The sequence below is a fragment of the Ambystoma mexicanum genome, chromosome 10, assembly GCF_040938575.1.
Source record: "Ambystoma mexicanum isolate Mex_15411 chromosome 10, UKY_AmexF1_1, whole genome shotgun sequence".
NCBI classification, from domain to species: Eukaryota; Metazoa; Chordata; class Amphibia; order Caudata; family Ambystomatidae; genus Ambystoma; species Ambystoma mexicanum.
This window is the reverse complement of record NC_090932.1, coordinates 1,302,354,088-1,302,372,833: the sequence shown is the minus strand read 5'-3', so window position 1 is coordinate 1,302,372,833 and position 18,746 is coordinate 1,302,354,088.

Genomic DNA, 18,746 nt, shown 5'->3' with positions numbered 1-18,746 from the left:
AGTCAGGTAAACAATTGAATCAACATATTTTATTAGTTATACAGAAATCACAGCAGAGTAAAAAATTCCATTCACACAATAACATCTTAAAATGTATATAAATGCATATAATCATCAAAAAGATCTAGTAAAAATCTAAAAACAACCTATAAGACACTGCTAAATGTAATTAATAACCAGCTGTATAGCTGAAGCAGTGTGCAGTAGTCAATATAAAGGTGCTGTCAAAAAGTGCCTCAGGTGAGGGCTCGCTGCATAAGGGTAACACCCTTTTACCAGGGCTAGGATCCTAGAACCAGTCAGTGCGTCTAATATAGCTCACAGAGGCTAGCTCATAAAAAGAAAGTCGAACGTAGCCAGTTAAAGCGGAAACCCATCCAAATGGAGCCGAGCACCGAAAGACCACTGTTAGAATCCGGATGCGCTGTCCAAGTCAATAGCGGGAAACCCAATGAAGAAGTATTATAGGAGTTCAGGTAAGTAGCAATCGACCGTCCTCAAACTTGTGTTGCAGGGGCTGGAGCTTGCAACATGAATGCGCTTCGTCCCGATAAGCACAAGATAATAGAAGAAGAAAGAGGACTGAACATCAGCTCAGAAACGTAAAGGTAAACGAGGGACTGCAGCGCATCCAGCCGTAAGTCAAGGATCATGGCATGAAGATGTTTAAGTACTGCATTTGTGGGTATAGAAAGAATTAAAGATACCCGACTAATGAAAGGAAAAAGTATAAGAATTAATTTATATTAAAAGTAAGCGCAAAGGTTTGTGTAAATATCAGTCGATTGGAAAGACTAAATGGCACAACCAAAAAATCTAACAAAATGAGCCAAGGAGTCAATAAAACAGCAAATAGAAAGATGAAAAACAACAAATGAAAATAAGGAAAAGGAGAGAAAAGTAAAATAAGTTGCTGGGGTTGAATAACCCGATAAGGACAGATAAACTGGCCTAACACCCTGGGCTGACTGGAGATAGCCAGAGGACATCTCATGGAATACATTGTAGCCACTCTTCTTGAAGATTCAGGCCTAGATCATAGCTATGGGTGTTATACATCCACCATTGTTCACGTTGTGCCAATCTGGATGCTATATTATTAGCATCTACACCTAAAACTTTCTCAAGAACCAACCATTTCGGATCATTGCAGCTATGGTTATTGTCCAAGAAATGAGACACTAAGGGAGCTGTAAGAGTCTTGGTCCGTATTTTGGATTTGTGTTCTCCATTCCTAAACTTAATTGGTCTGGATGTAGTGTTACATGTAGTGTGTTGCTTGAGTTGCCAAGTTTTGCCATTAATCGTAACTGTTGAACAGGCAGAGGTATATATACATTGATTCCAGAAACCTGCACGGAAAGTGGCCAGCGATAACCTTCCCCCCCCCCCAATAGGCTCGTAAGAGTATTCTGTTTAATAACAGATGATGCTCTATCTGCTTTAGTGAGCCAACGTTTCAGATTTATGCCCTTTTTGAATGCGTATAATATGCATTACAAATTGGGAATATTCATTTGGAGGAGGTGCCAATGTTTCACAAAAATCTGAAAAATTGGCTCACTAAAGCAGATAGAGCATATACCTCTGCCTGTTCAACACAAATCCAAAATACAGACCAAGTATATGCCGACTTTCAGACCGTGTTTTGCAAGCCTAGCGACATACCTCTACCACCTCACAGGACTTTTGATTGTTCAATTGATTTGGTTCCTGGTGCTGTGATGCCCCATGGGAGAAAGTATATGCCTTAACTCAATCCGAAAGACAAGTACTTCGGGTCTATTTGGCTGACTGTGTCAAGAAAGGATACATTGCGCCTTCCAAATCTCCTGCAGGATTCCCTTTGTTTTTGGTGAAAAAGAAGGAAGGCACCTTACGCCCATGTATCGATTACCGTCAGCTGAATGATATTATGCTAAAGGACAGATACCCCTTCCCTTTCATTCGAAACATCATGGAATCACTTCGATCAGCCCGACTCTTCACCAAGTTAGATCCCCGTGGGGCCTACCATTTGGTTTGGATAAGAGAAGGCGATGAGTGGAAGACGGCCTTTAAGACTCCATTCGGGCATTACGAATACAAGGTAATGCCGTTTGGTTTATGTAATGCCCCGGCCGTCTTCCAACAATTCATTGACAACATCTTCAGTGACCTGATCGGTATCTCTGTGTGGGTCTATCTCAATGATATCCTTATCTTTTACAACACGCCTGGAAAGACATGTTTCACACGTTCGAGAGGTGCTTCAATGTCTGTCTCAGAATCAGCTGTTCGCCAATACTGAGAAATGTTCTTTTCATCGGAAAGACATGGAATTTTTGGGCTATGTGATCAGCAGTGCTGGCATACACATGGATTCCTATAAGGTTCAAACCATTCGAGACTGGAAACAACCCCACGATCTGAAGTCTCTCCAGGGCTTCTTGGGATTTGCCATTTTTTTATCAGCGCTTTATTCCTCAATTGTCACTGGTGACGGCCCTGTTAACTCAATTGACCAGCAACAAGATACCATTCCTCTGGGATTCACATGCTTCCTCAGCTTTTGACTCTATGAAAACAGCGTTCTGTACGGCCCCCATTCTGCATCATCCTAACAACGAGATGCCATACATCGTTGAGGCTGATGATTCTAACTTCGCTGTTGGTGCCGTTCTCTTATAGAAAGATCCTGGATCTGGCGATGAACATCCTGTGGCTTATTTTTCCCGGAAACTCTCTCCCAGCTAACAGAATTACGCCGTCATTGAGAGAGAACTTTTGGCCATAAAAACTGTGTTTGAGGGATGGAGGCACCATTTGCTTGAGGGACGCTGCACTGTGGAAGTCTGTACTTATCATCGCAACTTGCAATTCTTGAGGTCTTTACAGTGTCGCATCGCTCGTCAAGCCCGATGGGCTTTCTTCTTTTCTCATTAGGAATTCTATATCACATACGTTCCCAGTGCTTTGAACTTTAAAGCTGATGCCCTGTCTCGCTCCCTGGAGAAAGAAGACGAGACCACCTTTCTGAATGAACCTTTGACTTCCCCCAAGCATTTTCTACTCACGCTTTCTTCCCATCTCCAGAAAATATTACAAGAGACTCTAGTTGACCCGGGTCGTGTGGACCTCTTGAAACGACCACAGATCACATAATGTAATGGTTTACTCTTATTTTTTAACAGGCTGTACGTTTCCACAAGTTCTCTTCGGTCCAACATACTCTATGGATGCCATGATTCAATAGTTGGCGGTCATCGTGGCATCAAAGCTACCCAGGAACTGGTATCCAGACAGTTTTGTGGGCCGGGTTGGGCCAAAGGTGTAAGACAATATGTGGAAAGTTGTCCGGTTTGCGCCCAGACCAAGACACCAAGAAGGAAGCCTTTGGGATTGCTACGTCCCATTGAAACACCACCCTACCCATGACACACCATCGCCACCGATTTTATTGTCGAACTCCCACCATCGGAGGGTCACACCTGCATAATGGTAGTAGTGGATTGTTTCACCAAGACTGCACACTTCATTCCGTTTCTTAGGATACCTACTTCGTCTCAGATGGCCTTGGCGTTTTTGCATGAAGTCTACCGGTTGCATGGGTTACCAGAGAAGATCATCTCCGATCGAGGATCCCAGTTCCACTCCTCTTTTTGGCATCAGTTGTGCAATCATCTCGGGATTCAAAGGGCTTTGAGTTTGGTTTACCACCCACATACCAATGGTGAGACTGAAAGAACAAACCAGACCTTGGAACATTACCTACGCTGCTAAACTAATGGCACTCAATCCAACCGGTAGAAGCATTTAGACCTGGCTGAGGCTTCCTATAACAACGCCACTGACGTCGCCACCAGTGTCAGTCCATTCTACTGTTCCGCCAGACAACATCCTAAACTGGTTCCTTTTCATCCTGTACAACCCAGTGCTGTCCCGTCTGCAAATCATTTGGTCATCGGAATCCAGAAACAACATGAATTGGCACGCAGTACCTTGGCAGAGGCACAGGAGCGTATGAAAAAGCAGGCGGATAAAGGCCGGACCCCTGAACCAGACTTCCAAGTGGGGGATTTGGTTTGGCTGTCATCAAAGAACTTGCCGGTGCACAACCTGCCCACTAAACTGCCACCCCGATTTTATGGGCCTTTCAAGATTACTAAACGCCTGTCTTCAGTGGCTTTTCGTTTGCAGTTACCCCAATCCTGGTGGGTACACCCAGTGTTTCATATCTCCCTTTTGAAGCCTTTTGTCGCAGATGTTTTTGGGCACTCCTGTCCTCGTCCTGCATCCATTCAAGTACACGGTGTCCCCGAGTTCAAAGTTGAGGAGATTTGTGACTCACGTATACGTCGGGGTGTGCTCCAGTTCTTGCTGGACTGGAAGGGTTACCCTGCTTGCGATCGCACTTGGGAACCACGCTGTAATGTGCATGCCCCCTGTCCTGTTTGTGACTTTTTCTTCGCTACCCTTGGAAACCTGGGGCTCCAGGTCTTTCTGGGAGGGGGCATAGTGTCACACCACTTACATGGGGGTCAGAGCCATCCTGCCACTTTCGCCGTGCCCCATCCTGGCGGATCTTCGCTTGGGGGTCCTTGGACTTCGTCGTCCCCAGGAACTTCCGGGTTTTTCGTTTGTGCTGGACTGCGCATGCGCAGGAGGCCGTGTTTCGCCCTCCACGCATGTGCAGTGCACATGGCGCTCGGGCTGAGGCGGACTTGCGGTCCAAGCCTCACTTTGGGTATACCAACACCTAGGAACGGCACAGCTTGCATTCCAAGCCTCCCAGATGTTGCTTGCCCTTTATAAGGAGCCGGGCCACCTGAACAAACCGCGTCTCAACGTGGTTTGTTTCCAGATCATGTCCTCCTGGGTACTCTCCGAGCTCCTGCTCTTCCTCCTGGCCTGATTCCTGTTTCCTCCTCTTCAGGGTTCCTTCCCCTGGCTGTGCTGTCCTGGACCTTACTGCCTCCTTGTTCCTTGCTCCTGGGGGGAGTCCCTCCTGTTCTTTCTGGTTCCTTGTCCTGGGGTGGTTCCCCCTTCCTATTCCCATCAGTGGGTAGGCCTTTTTCCTCTGTTCCCGTGTTCCCCTGCCTTTGGGTTCTTTGCCTGCCTCTTGTCCTGCCTTGGTGTTCTGCCTCCTTTTGGACTCATCGGCTCTACAGTCTACATCCTTTGCCTGAAGTTCCACTGTCATCTGGATTCAGCCCTCTACAAAGGAACTTCTACTCGCATCAGGAAACGCTTCCCCTGTCAGTGCTTGCACTGTCCTGACGCCACGATAATCAGGGGAGAGAGCACTCGTGGCATTGGGAGCTTTTTCACCTCCAACCCGGTTCCCATTCGGTTTGGGTGTCGAACCGGTTCCCTGCATCATTCAATCTCCACAGGACCTTCCGACAGTCTGGCAGTTTCTCCGAGACCTCCGCCGGGATGAACAGGTACTCAGCGCCCTCGAGATGCTTTCCTTAACACCGCCCTGGGTTAGGGGGTCCTGGTAGAAGTCAGTTTGTACAGAATCAACAGACACCATCACAAGATAATCAGCAAACGAGTGTTACTAGTGGGAATATTTTTGATAATCCTTCAAATGTCTATTTTTCTGAGGATTTTGGATCAGACGATATACTGCTCCGTTAGGACAGCCCGAAGCAGGGTCTGGAACCATTTCCTATTCCCGTCAATCAGAAAGGGCCCTACGTTGAAATGAAGGTGGGGAATGGGGTGCATCTTTTTTTTTTTAATTAAAAAATGGTTTTGTTTTTTTACAAAAACTTTTCATTTATACATATAAAATCTAATATTTCCACAATTTACAGTACAAAAATAGAGTTAAAGGTTTTCTTCCTTTTGTCTGTTGCTCTCCATAATTCATTAATTCAATTTTCTTTTCTGATTTAAGTCCACCGTATCAGCTGCCCCTTTAAGCTTTGTGAAGCTGATGTGATTCCAAAATTGAATGAGGGTAGTGGTAAGACTCCTGTTGTTCCCTGACAGGATGAAGTTCCATCTATCATGACTATTTAGCTCAAGCCCCATCGTGGATATCATTCCTCAAAAACAATTTCTCTTTTCAGCTAGCGCAGGGCAAATCATGATGATATGATGAAGATTCTCAAGTACCTGTTTTTCCTCGCAGAATCCGCAGAAGGCATCTTCTTTCGGGATTTGCCTGTTTTTGCCATAAGTTCTCGTGTGGGTAATTGGTTCAATCTTAGTCTAATAAATTGATCCCTAATCATCCTATCCGTTAATTGTTTCAGGTATGACGGCAGATCATTAAGTGCGCGGCTATCTAGCTCACAATTCAAATTCATCTGATATTGAGATTTTTCTGCCAAAGTACGTATCCAATCATTTCGCTGTATATTTTGTTTTGCAAATTGTGGTCGCTTCAATAACATCTCATGCGTTATGTTGTTTGCAGCCATTACACTAATCATGGTATTTTTCCATATCGATAAGGCTGTATTAACCACTGTGTTGTTCCTTTGTTGGAATACTCTATATTCTGGAATGACGTCCTCATTGATAATTTTTCTATATAGATCGATTTTTTTCCACCCGACTATTGATCGTAAGGATTGAATAGCAATCTCGTGTCTAATTCTTCTAATTGGGAATGATTTTGGTAGCGCAAGAATTTTCCGCCAAAACATGCCTTTCAGAGAGTCCCAAATTGATTGATCAATGTTTATCAGAGACTCACTCCCATATGTTAGAATGGAAGTCACTTTTTGTCGATAGAAGATGACAATCGGCTTTAACTAGTATTGTCTGAATTTTCTGTGTAAGATTAGACTTGTCTTGCTAGTGACGATGTTTTTATTCTTAAATTATTTGTCCAGGGTGTTTCTACTTTTGACTGATTCACTATAATTCCCAGATATTTAATTGTTGTGACTGTAGTCAATTTTTTGTCATTCATATGGAATTGAAAATGATTTTTTTGTGGTTTCCTAACCGTCAATTCCAGGATTTTTGTTTTGGCAACGTTTATCTCTAAGTTGTTTTCTAACATATATTTTTCAAGCTCCCCTAAACTTCTTTTTAGCCCTACCTGGGTTTTATCCAAAATGACGATATCGTCTGCATACATAAGATGCTGGATCTGCTGGTTGTTCAATTTAGGTGGATTAGCCCTCTGAAAACGAGGTGGATCAGGCAGGTCGGTGGTGTAGAGCTTAAACAGTGTTGCTGCAAGAGGGCATCCCTGTTTGAGTCCGTTGTCAGCATTAACAGGGGCCGATAATTGTTCTTGTTGGGAGAGTCTGACTCTGAATGTTGTGTTATTGTATAGTTGTATGATTGGCTCCAATACCGTTGATGGATAATTCCACTTTTTTAATTTTCGCCATAGTGTTGTTCTATTCACCATGTCAAAAGCCATACGCAAATCTATGAATGCTGCATACGTGTTGTATTTGTCAGCCAGCGCTTCATGTTTCAGGAGATTCAAGATCATAAGATTTACATGCGTTCCCGTACTTTTTGTGAATCCAGTCTGTCTGATGTCAAATATTTTACTTTCTTTGATCCATATGTTGAGTTTGTTGAGCAGTAATATGGCAAAAGTGTTCCCAATCGGATCCAATATGGCGATCAGTCTATAGTTCGAGGGTGATTTCCTGTCACCTGCTTTATAAATTTGGTATCAAGATAGATTTCATCCAAGTAATTGGAATTTGCTTCAATTTTTCGATAGCGGTGAATAGTTGTAAATAAAATCTGGACCAATCCTCAGTATAGGGCGCATCTCTTCTTGATAGATACAGGAGCACAGATGTGTTCTATTGATCATTCACAGGGTTCCAGATATTCCACTGTCAGGGCAACATTTCTGTAGGGTTCTCTGATACACCAGTGGTAAGTCTGGTCTCTTGGCCGGCACCAATTTCACTGGGAACATTCACTGATTCTTATCCATTTCTATTGACAACAAATTGTGGTGAAAATTTGTTGGGATTGAGTTTATTAAAGGAATTGAATGCTTTCATTTACTGTTCTCCAGATGGATTTCGCACCAACAAACTTCCGTTCCACAATTTTTGTCTATGCCTTTACTAATTGAATTGAATAAGGTTCCAACATGTTTATGGGCAGTTAATGATAACGACGTTGGAATTTTACAAATTGAACCAGTTAAAATTGTGTTGAAACCAGGAGTTAAATTGCCACGTATTCCGCAGTATAAGATTTCGGTTGAAGGTGAACAGGCTTTGAAGAGTATTATTTCTGATTTCGTACACTGAGGTGCAATTGAGGAAATTGCGGGAAGTGTGTGTAATGGCCCTATTTTGCCAGTCTATAAAAGAGGAGATAATGCGATTGCTTTTTATTTTATTATTGATTTGCGCGCAATTAATAAGGTTGTTGTCCACAGTTTCCAATTGTGCCTGATGTTACCATAATCCTGACTATGATTCCAGCCACGGCTACACATTTTAGTGTTGTGGATTTGAAAAACGCTTTCTTTAGTATCCCTGTGCATGTTGATAGCAGATATTTGTTCATGTTCACCCTACGGGGACGCTCGTTCACATTAACTTGTGTGCCGCAAGGGTACACTGAGAGTCCAAGCATCTATAGTAGAGCGTTGAAAGAACAGCTTGATACGCTTGAGTTACCTTCCACTTACACATTGTTGCAATATGTTGATGATCTACATCTAGCTGCTGATTCTGAAGTTGCTTGCAAAGAGGGCGCTGTGTTGCTGCTTATTCATTTAGCAGAGCATGGGCATGAGGATTTGTTGAAGAAGTTTTAGTATTGTAGACAGGAGGTCGCCTATTTGGGCTATCTCCTGTCGAAGGAGGGAAGAAGACTGACACCTGAACGGATACAAAGTATCTCTGATATGTCTGTTCCAAATACACAGAAAGAGGTCAGCGCTTTAATAGGCATGGCCTCATATTGTAGACAGTGGATCCCAATTTTTTCTTTGTTGATAAAACCTATGTTGGCACTGACAAAGAAGGACATTTCTTTTCCTTTACTGTGGAACATGGATTGCCAGAACGCTTTTGATTTGCTTAAGGCTGCGCTGTGTTCAGCACGATGGGCACACCAAATTACGAAAAAGGCTTTGTTTTGTATGTGAATGAACGTGATGGATGTGCTTTGGCTGTTTTGACAAAGGAACATAGTGGCAAGAATAGGCTGTGTGGCTATTTTTTCTCCATGTGAGACCTTGTTGCATGTACTTTGCCAAGATGTTTGAGAGCGGCTGCTGCATTCGTAAAACAAAATGAGGGTATAGTTTTAGGTCATTCTTTAACCGTGACCCCACTCCGTAGATGTTCTATTAAACAGAACGCAGACGCAACATCTCACATCAGCCCGATTTAACAAGATACAAGCTGATTCTATTTTACTCTGCATAACCAAATTAAGAGATGTTGTTTGTTGAATCCGGGTGAATTATTGCCTTCTCCACAAGAGAAGGATTGCAGTGACGAAATGTCACATGATTGCCTCTTTATTACAGAACAAGAAACTAAGGGCAGAATTGATTTAATTGATACACCCTTAAAGACTCTGCAAGGGAAGCTATTCTGTGATGGCTCCTGTTTTAAACTTCCAGATGGTACATCCACCGCTGCTTATGTAATCACTGCGTTAAGCACTATTTTGGAGACTAAACGAATTCCGCATAATTCTGCGTAGCCGGCAGAGGTTATTGCTCTAACCAGAGCTTGTGAAATTTTTGAAGGGCTTAGTGTAAATATATATACAGATAGTCAATATGCATTTGGGGTAGTTCATAATTTTGGTCAACTATGGGCTGAGAGAGGATTCTTGACCTAACATGGAACAAAAATTCAACATGGCACTCTGATAGTCTGTTTGCTGTCAGCACTTGCTGTTCCTACGCAACTAGCAATAATGAAGTGTGTCACACACCAGAAAGTGACGACGATGTAGAAAAAGGGAACGCTTTTGCTGGCAAGAATAGCCAAACAGACTGCTATTGATTTGCACTCAAAGATGTACGTGCTCGATCCAATAAGATGGGTTACTGATATTTGTATGATGGACGAAGGGATTAGCTGCATAAAAGAAATTCAGGCTGAAGCTACCCCAGAAGAAATTAAACAGGGGCTGTGGGTCCAGAGGGTCTAGATGATGAGGGTTGTTGGGTGGATAATGAGAAGCAAAGATGGATGCTACCCAATGCCTATGTCACTGCTATGGTCACCATGGCTCATGGCCCAACACACGTATGTGCCAAAAAGATTTGTCAACAGTTAGATCCCGTCTGGTATAACACTAATATCCAGAAAACTGCTGAATGTCTGGTCCAGAGTTGCATGATATGCTTGCAACATAACATTGGGAAGGGAACACCGACACAGAAGAGCAGTTTTGGTCCCCCCTCCATGCCTTTTGAGGAGATTCATTTTGATTTCATTGAGATGGAACATTGTCAAAACTATAAATATGTCCTAGTTGTGATCTGTGCCTTTAGCAAATAGGTTGAGGCTTTCTCACTGAAAGTTATCACAGCAATGTCAACGGCAAAGACCAGGCCTAAGGAATCTTTTCCTAGGTTTGGCTTGCCAAGAGTAATTTGGTCCGATAATGGTCCACATTTTATCGCTGCTGTCATCCTGCAAGTATGTGTGGGATTACAGATTGATAAACAGTTCCACTCGGCCAGACATGCTCAGAGTGCTGGCCTTGTGGAACGCCATAACGGAATTCTGAAGAACAAAATTGCCAAGGTGTGTGCGCACGGCAATCTGAAATGGCCTGACGCTTTGCCAATAGCCTTACTATCAATGCGGACGACCGCACAATCAAAGACAGGGCTCTCCCCCTATGAGATTGTCATGGGGAGACCAGCCAATGTACGGAATGCACCAAGGCCCAAGCAGTTGAAAGAAATTGAGTACCCGCCTTTGTCTGACTGTTGTGATCTGTTGACTCAACACTTGCGTTTGATTCACCAACAGGTACGAGCAGCCCTCCCTGTAAAATACGAGGGCCCAGGTCATCGACGCCGACCTGGTCAGTGGGTCCTGGTGAAGAATTTTGAGAGGGGCACCTGCCTTGCACCTCGTTGGAAAGGACCACACCAGATCCTTTTGGCTACGCAAACCGCAGTACGAGTGACTGGAAAGAAACACTGGATCCATGCGATACAAGTGAAGAGGATTCCTTTTCCTGTTCCCTATGATGAAGGGGAGGAGAAGGGGATTGATGATCCCGATGCTCACAACAAGCCTGCTTTGATCGACACCGAGGGTGTCACGAAAGTTCTTCCTGAGCCCATGGGGCCTGGGGAGATTGTTGCTACTTCATTTTCTTCTTCACCGTCAATCGATCTTGTTTCTGCTTCTTCATCTTCTTCTGGAAACAACGCTTTGTTCACCGATCATTCAGTACCTGGAGTTGTAAGGTACGATGTGCGACCGCGGAACAGGATTTAGATTTAGGGCCTGCTGATATTACATTGACGTAATAGAATAGGAAAGTACAGCTAGGATTCTGTGCCCACAAGAAACCCACAAGAAACCACTGTTGAGCCAGTCCCTCGTCATTCCTCTGCTGCATACAATAAGTGGCAGGGACCGGCAAAGTTACCTATAATCAAGATAGGCCACGTGGTCAAGTGCCACCCACGGATGAACTAAAAGAGCCTAACAGTGTGGCTTGTTTACGGACGCTGAGAAACTATGCCTATTTTAGAGGCCACTCGTACTAAAAAGGATCTTGAATATTTTATTGAGGGTCATGGTCCCCGAGAACCAAATGGATACTGATCACAATAACAGCTTGTATTATAATTGCATTGACATTCGAGTTTTGGTATCTGAAAAGTACACATCCGCTTGATGTTTTATTGCCAACTGCAAGTGTCTCCATTGTGTGTCCACCATACGTGCATTCGCACACGCTTCGTCCTCGAGACCTCCAACATAGAGGGGGTTATCATAACAACACCCTCTTAATAATCATGAACACAACACATGCCATTCTGAATAAGACCAATTGTTGGATATGTTCACATCTGCCACAACATGGAGAAAAGGGATTGGGCTGGTACATACATCCACTTACTATAACTACTGCATGTTATGCATCACTTAGGGCATTATTCTTTTGCCGATGGAACTGGGAATTTTGATGGACTAATCTCAATGAGTTTGAAAAATGAGGTTTTAGCACCTTTAGGATGTTCTCTGTTTGCAAATAGGAGGGAGCAAGCTAAATGTTGCTTCTATTAGGCTTTCTGATAGACTTTCCAGACCTTTCAAATCAATGATTACCTTTAAATGGCTCCCATAGGTAATAGGGATGCCATGCCTCCTTCCTATACTGTTAACCATAGTACACACTCTGTTCCATTTTGCATATGAAGCGAGGGTTCCCAACCAATGGGTACATTTGAGGGATGTACAAACATTACTGTGCTAACTAGTGAAGATAGACCTCTATATGTAGGAGATCCCGTTTACTTTGTTTGCGGTAATGAGGCATATCCTTGGTTGCCAAGAGATTGGGAGGGTACTTGTTATTTAGGTATACTATTACCAGGTTTATATGTCGCCACCATTGCTGAAGTTTCTAGAACTCGTCCCAGGTGGGAGAAGGATGGTGACACTCCCTCACAGAGTCTGGGTAATGTTGCTAAATCCTTTGTGCCATTTTGGGGACAGATAATAAACTCCCAAGAAGATATTAGAAAATTGGCAAGGGTTTTAGAGAAAACCATCAATGAAACCACTGACATCCTATACAACATGACACTAGAGCAAAAGGCTATTAGATTAGTGGCTCTTCAAAATAGGATGGTGCTAGACATCATTCTAGCTGAGCGGAGTGTGAAAAATGGTGGGATCTGCATGTTGTGTTTTTGTACCCGATTCTTCCCCCACTATATTTATGGCAATTAAGAAATTGCACACCTTAAGTATTGAAGTACACATTCCAGAGGGAAAATGGGATATTGGGACATGGTTCTGGGACTTTGTTACGATCTTGGGGCTGGAAAATCTTTGCACTTCTAATGGTGATCCTTGGCATTGTACTGTTTTACTGCTGTTGCATAGTGTCTTCCTGTCATTTGTTCTATGATAGGGGGAAGTTGTGCACAAGCGGTTGGTAAACTAGAACCTAAGACACATATGCCGGGAAAGAATACTAATGCCTTGGTAATGCAGGATATCGCTATAAAGGAGTTAATGACGATCAATGTTTTTGAAGATAGTGATTCAGCATGTTCTGACGATGATACATGGGTTTTGGATGATGCTAATGTTTGAGTAATGCTCTTGGCTTAGGCCAAAAGGAGGGTTTGTAAAAGTATATTTTGTATGAATACTGTCTGATAGTAAACCTTGGCCTAAGCACATTCGTATCGCACTGTAAACCGCATTGGAATTAACCTGAAATAGGCCGACTACACCGCCATTTTAAGTTATCCGCCATTTTGATTAACTCCTGCTTTCTGTCCCATGTTAGAATTTGTGTTTTTGGCTCCAGCAGAGCAAAATGAACTTTGTACTGTGTCAACATGGATAAACATGCTGAAGCTGCTGAGGTGGATTGTTTGTCCTGTGCTAATGTTACACTCACCTGGTCTCTGCAGGGGCGTTGATGCACGGTTGCAGCCCTCCCTGGAATTAGATCACCCCCGTCAGGTCTCTCCCTCTGTGGATAAGCTGTGGATTGCGACAATTGGGGACACTGTTCCTGCGTGGATATGAGAAAACGTGAGTGCGCTGATCAGTGACTATGGGACCTCTCATATCCTTCTACCAAAGGTGCAAATTCTGTGGCTATTTACTGTCCCATAAGGGTCACCTGTTATTTATTGATGTAAGCTCTCTGTCCTGTAACTTCTGGCAGGGGCGCTTGTTGATGGGATCTAGTTACTTCACTGATCCCTGGTAAGTAATAGTACAGTCCAGCTGCGACTATGCTTCTCTTGATTGGTAGAAAGTGTCTCTCAATGTCTCTTGTCTTTTCCTCTTTCTGGTTTCTCTTTGCCCCTTCTCGCTTTATGTCTTGGTATTATTGCTCTCAATATTGTTCTTAATTCCTGAATAATGTTTTCTCTTCTGTTTTCTTCCCAATAGATGGAAATGCGGCCCAAAAGCAGTTGTGGAGGACCAGAACGCGGCCGGGAGGAAGATAGATGAAACCGCAATGTCCCACAACAGGTGAGCGATGGTTTAAGGAAAAGCGCAAGGTGCGGTGGTAGCGCGACCTTAAACCTAATGTCTTTTTAATGTCTAACCTTGCCTTTCCCTTTTACTTGCATGTGCTGCAGTCGCGGACAAAGCGCGTAATGCTGCGGTGCCTAGGAGAAGATTTCAGCGTCCCTGGAACTTTGAAGATGAGCTGCGGTTCCACGATGAAGATTTCAGCATTCCAGAAGGTTTGAAGGAGAGCTGCGGTGCCAAGATGAAGATGTCGGCGTTCTGGAAGATTTGAAGAAGACGCGCACAGGTGAGAGCAGATTCCCCAGGTGGTAAGTATAGAGGCAGAAAGCAGGACTTCCAAGATTTTAATCCCAGGCGGCGGTGAGCGTTACGCTGCATGTAAGTGCAGAAAAACGCAAAGCGTCCGCCTCGTGGATTGGAGAAGTTTATATAGCTGTGATCGTGGGCATGCCCACTAGGCCTGGCTTGCCTGCCACACCCTGCCATTCCCAGTGAGTCGACACATGCAAGGCTACCCAATAATAGCAGCCCCACCCAAGAGTACACGTGGCGCTGCTTTAGTGATGGAAGTTCCCATGTTAAATACACCTTGCACCTGAAATGAGGTGCTATGTTCACAATAAAAGCATTCTTGTCCCAAATGAATGTTCTTGTTGACTGTTATTCATGAGCCTGGCGCCAAAGGCGCCAGTACTTTGTCCATCCGTCTGTGTTCTTGGCCTGATGACCATGACAACTAAGGAAACCTTGGAGCTAAACAAGAGCTGTGCTAATCAATAATTTAGATGCCATCTGTACCAACAGTGTCTTCCCATTTCAAATAGCGAAACAGAATGATGAATAGCTGTACATGTGTTTTTGCAGAAATCTTTGTTTTCACTCCTTGAAACTAAGCTGACTTTAAACTTATGAACAAATGGTAGTTCAACAGAAAACAATGGCTATTCAAAGAATGTTTGTATTATGGAAAGGCTATGTATCCTAGGTAAATGTGTTACACGAAGAGGGGATGGACGATGTGTCTGGGATTGTGAGAAAAATGTATAAATACTCATGGTTTTGAAATGTCCAGCAATCTCTCATCTCATAGTGTCTGTTTGCACATTGCGGGTGTTGAGAGCCAGACAGCTGTCTACTAAATAAAGTGTACTTGTACCATAGTACTCGTGACTGGCGTATTTCTATTATGTGGTATTAAGCCTCGATATTCTTTTAATCTTTCAATTTGGCTTTAATGTGTAACCTTGGGAACTCACTGGACGAACATATCGGGGATCAATTTATGATACATTGCTGAAAATGCAGAATACGCAAAGAAATGTGGCTGAAGAAGGATCCGAAATTAGAAAAAGTGGTATACATTACAAAAGGGTGCAGCACCACATGGCGTCTGTAGCAAGACCTTTGAAAAGGACGAAGGCGCTAAAAAAGTGCTCAAGATTGTAGTTGACGAGAAGACCAAAAAAAGCATAAAGGGGGCAATGCAAAGAAAAACGTTGTGGGAGAACATAAATCTGGTCCCAAAGGGACAAGAAATGGTGTGAGTGAAGAGTGACTGTTTCAGGTGTGGGAGTAAGTCATTTGGCGGGCGCCAATATGTCAAGGTCAGAAAGTGAATTACTCAAAATGCAAGAGGTTACGTCATTTTGCAAGCTGCTGCAAAAACTACCAAGGAGGTTGTGATATGATATGGCATTTATAACGCGCCTATACACAAGTTTTATGGGATGCACAAGAAGAATGGGATGTGCGTGAATGGCGAGGGGTATGAGTCCTCAGAAGATGATGCTGATGAGCACATTTTGAAATGATCACGTTTAATGTGCTCAATAGTGGGGGCATAGAGGAGGACTGTGAGAGCCTGGAAGCAGAAATTGCAGTAAATGGAAGGAGAGTGAAAATGATGGCAGATTCCGGTGCAAAAGTGTCACTGATATTCTGAGAGTTGTATGAGGGTGTTGTTTTAGGGATGGTGAAGGAACTAATGAACCCGGACATAAAGCCGGGTTGTTACAATAGGAATAAGATGGAGCTATTAGGGTACTTTTTGGCCAGATTGGAATTTAATGGAAGGCTAGCAGATGGAAAGGTGTATGTTGCCAAGAAAGGTGTGACATCACAGTTGTTTCCTCTGTATTCTATATCTTGGACAGGAGAAAAAAGTGCATGATATTTTCAACATTATCAGTACGAAAGGGACAAAGGGTCATCTTAAAATCATCTGAAGAACAGACACCAGACACCAGTCACAGAATTGAGCCATAAAGAATGAAAACATATTTTAATGTATATGGTGAAACCAGCAAAAATACGTCTCTATTTGAGCATACTAGAACAATATGACGTATTTAATCATTTTGAGCAACTCTAATGGAAGACACAAATAACGAATTTTCTTTAATAAATCTTTGACGTGACCGAAACAAAGGTTTTTATTAACTCCAGGCAATCTCATAATATACGAGTATTTTTTTCTGTTAAGATAGCCTGAGGGTCGGAGAAAATCCTTAGAAATAATAAACGGGGCTCTACATAAAACTCATCAATTGAATAACAAAGTCCTAACTCAAGGTAACAGGCAAAGGCAGATTGGGGAAGCACCAATCATTTTTTATAAAACCCATTTTGTATGTTTTGCAGTTGATCATAATTTTTACAAAATCCCAGCACCATATGAAGCAGCACTTTTAACCTCAGCTTTATAAACGCAGAGCTTATGAGTAATTGGGCGGCATTGAAAATCAGAAGCAAATTTAGGAATCCCAGCGATGGATTTACCCGTGCAGAGAGTAGACATTGTTTAGTCACTTGCTCGTTGCTTGACAGGCCGGCTCCAAACCTTGTCCGCAAGTCCACATCGTTATGTGGGCGCGGCCTAGTTGAGGCACTCGCGCACGGAACTGAAGGGACATAACTTTGGGGTTAGGGAGAGGTGGGCACGGGCTTCTGGCAGTTGCCGGCTTCTATTAATAAAGTTAATGCGCATGGCACTTTGGCTCCGCGTCCTCATTGAGAGCCGCCCGCCCACGCCTTGTGAAAGCTCAACAAACCTAATTTCCAAATAGTCTGATCATCCCAGTGGCAAAGAACTATGAAGAAGCAATAACTTGTGTCATTGTAGCTGCCTTCCTGGCATTAACTCTTACACCCAGATCGGTCGCCTAATCTGCATATCCATCATCAGATGTTGCACCGATTTAGGATTTAGTGCTTATAAAACATACTCATCCCCTAAAAAAGGAGCTTTCACACCATCAAAAACGTGTACATCTGCAGTCGTGTCACATATAATATCGTGCAAAGATTTGGTAAATAAATGTAAAAGGACACATCCATGGCAGACTCCTGTGGAAAATCGGAGCGAGTTTAGTAACAAGACCAGCTGGATTATATCTCACAACAGCAGTTATTTTCCTGCAAAATAATCAATATCTTTAAAAGTGTTGGTGGAATACCCATTTTAATTAATGAGAACCATCATTAGGAATGATTCACTGAATCGCAGGCTGTTGCAAGGTCCATAAATGATGCATAGAATGTTTTTTTGTTCCTACATACACCTTGAAGCTGTGTTCCCAAATCTTTCCTAAAACCTAGGTGAATCAGTGGTTACATTTTTTTTTCAATCATGTACATTAGTCTAGTTAATAAAATGTTTGAATAATACCATGCAGTAACGACACGGGTCATTAGCTAACAGGCAGGGCATGCTCGCCTTTCTTATTGATGAGATGGAATATAGCACTCCACTATGAATCAGGAAAGCTACCTATCTGTATCATTGAAATGGAAACATTGCATCATAATAAGGGGCTCCACTCATCAGAGTACTATTTATAGAAATCAGATATTATCAAAACTCTTATTACTCTTAAGAGAACGTATGGCCATCCTAACCTCACATAGACTAAACAATTCAAAGCTTATATCGTCAATTGAATTAAAATCACTAGGGTTGTGAGTGTTATGTGCCCTACCAGGACCACTATTAATACAAGAGTATATCAAACTAAAATAAGTGATCTATAAATGCAGTAGTACATTGGTCTCGAGAGTGTAGGGAAATGTATTCTGAATTCCCACAAGGGTAGCTCCACATTTCAACATCCACATTTTAGCAAAGGTCTGAATTTTAACTAGGCCCAAGTGTGTGTGTGACTCATGTGTGAGACTCAGGCTGAATCTAGTAGATGATAATATTGGGAATGCACAGAACACATGCTAGGAAAATAAAGGGTGTTATCACTTTGCACCATATCATGGTTATGGGCTGAGTTGCATTGAAATAACAACTAAAATACTAATTTATCTTATCAATTTAACATATAACAGATTCCCATACTAACAATCAGTGCAAATCAGTTCATGCTGGTGTGAGACACTCATGGTGACAACAAGTAAGACAGACACAATGATCACATTTCAAGGGTGTTTATTGAAGAATGAATGCTGTATACAGGTTGGGAAAACTCCTAATCTAAATCTAAGATGGGAGCAGGCACCAACCATCGAATTAAAAATAGGGCAGTCCTACTAGCGTTGTGCCAAAATAATAAAAAGGCCCTATACTAAGAAACCTATTGCCAAACC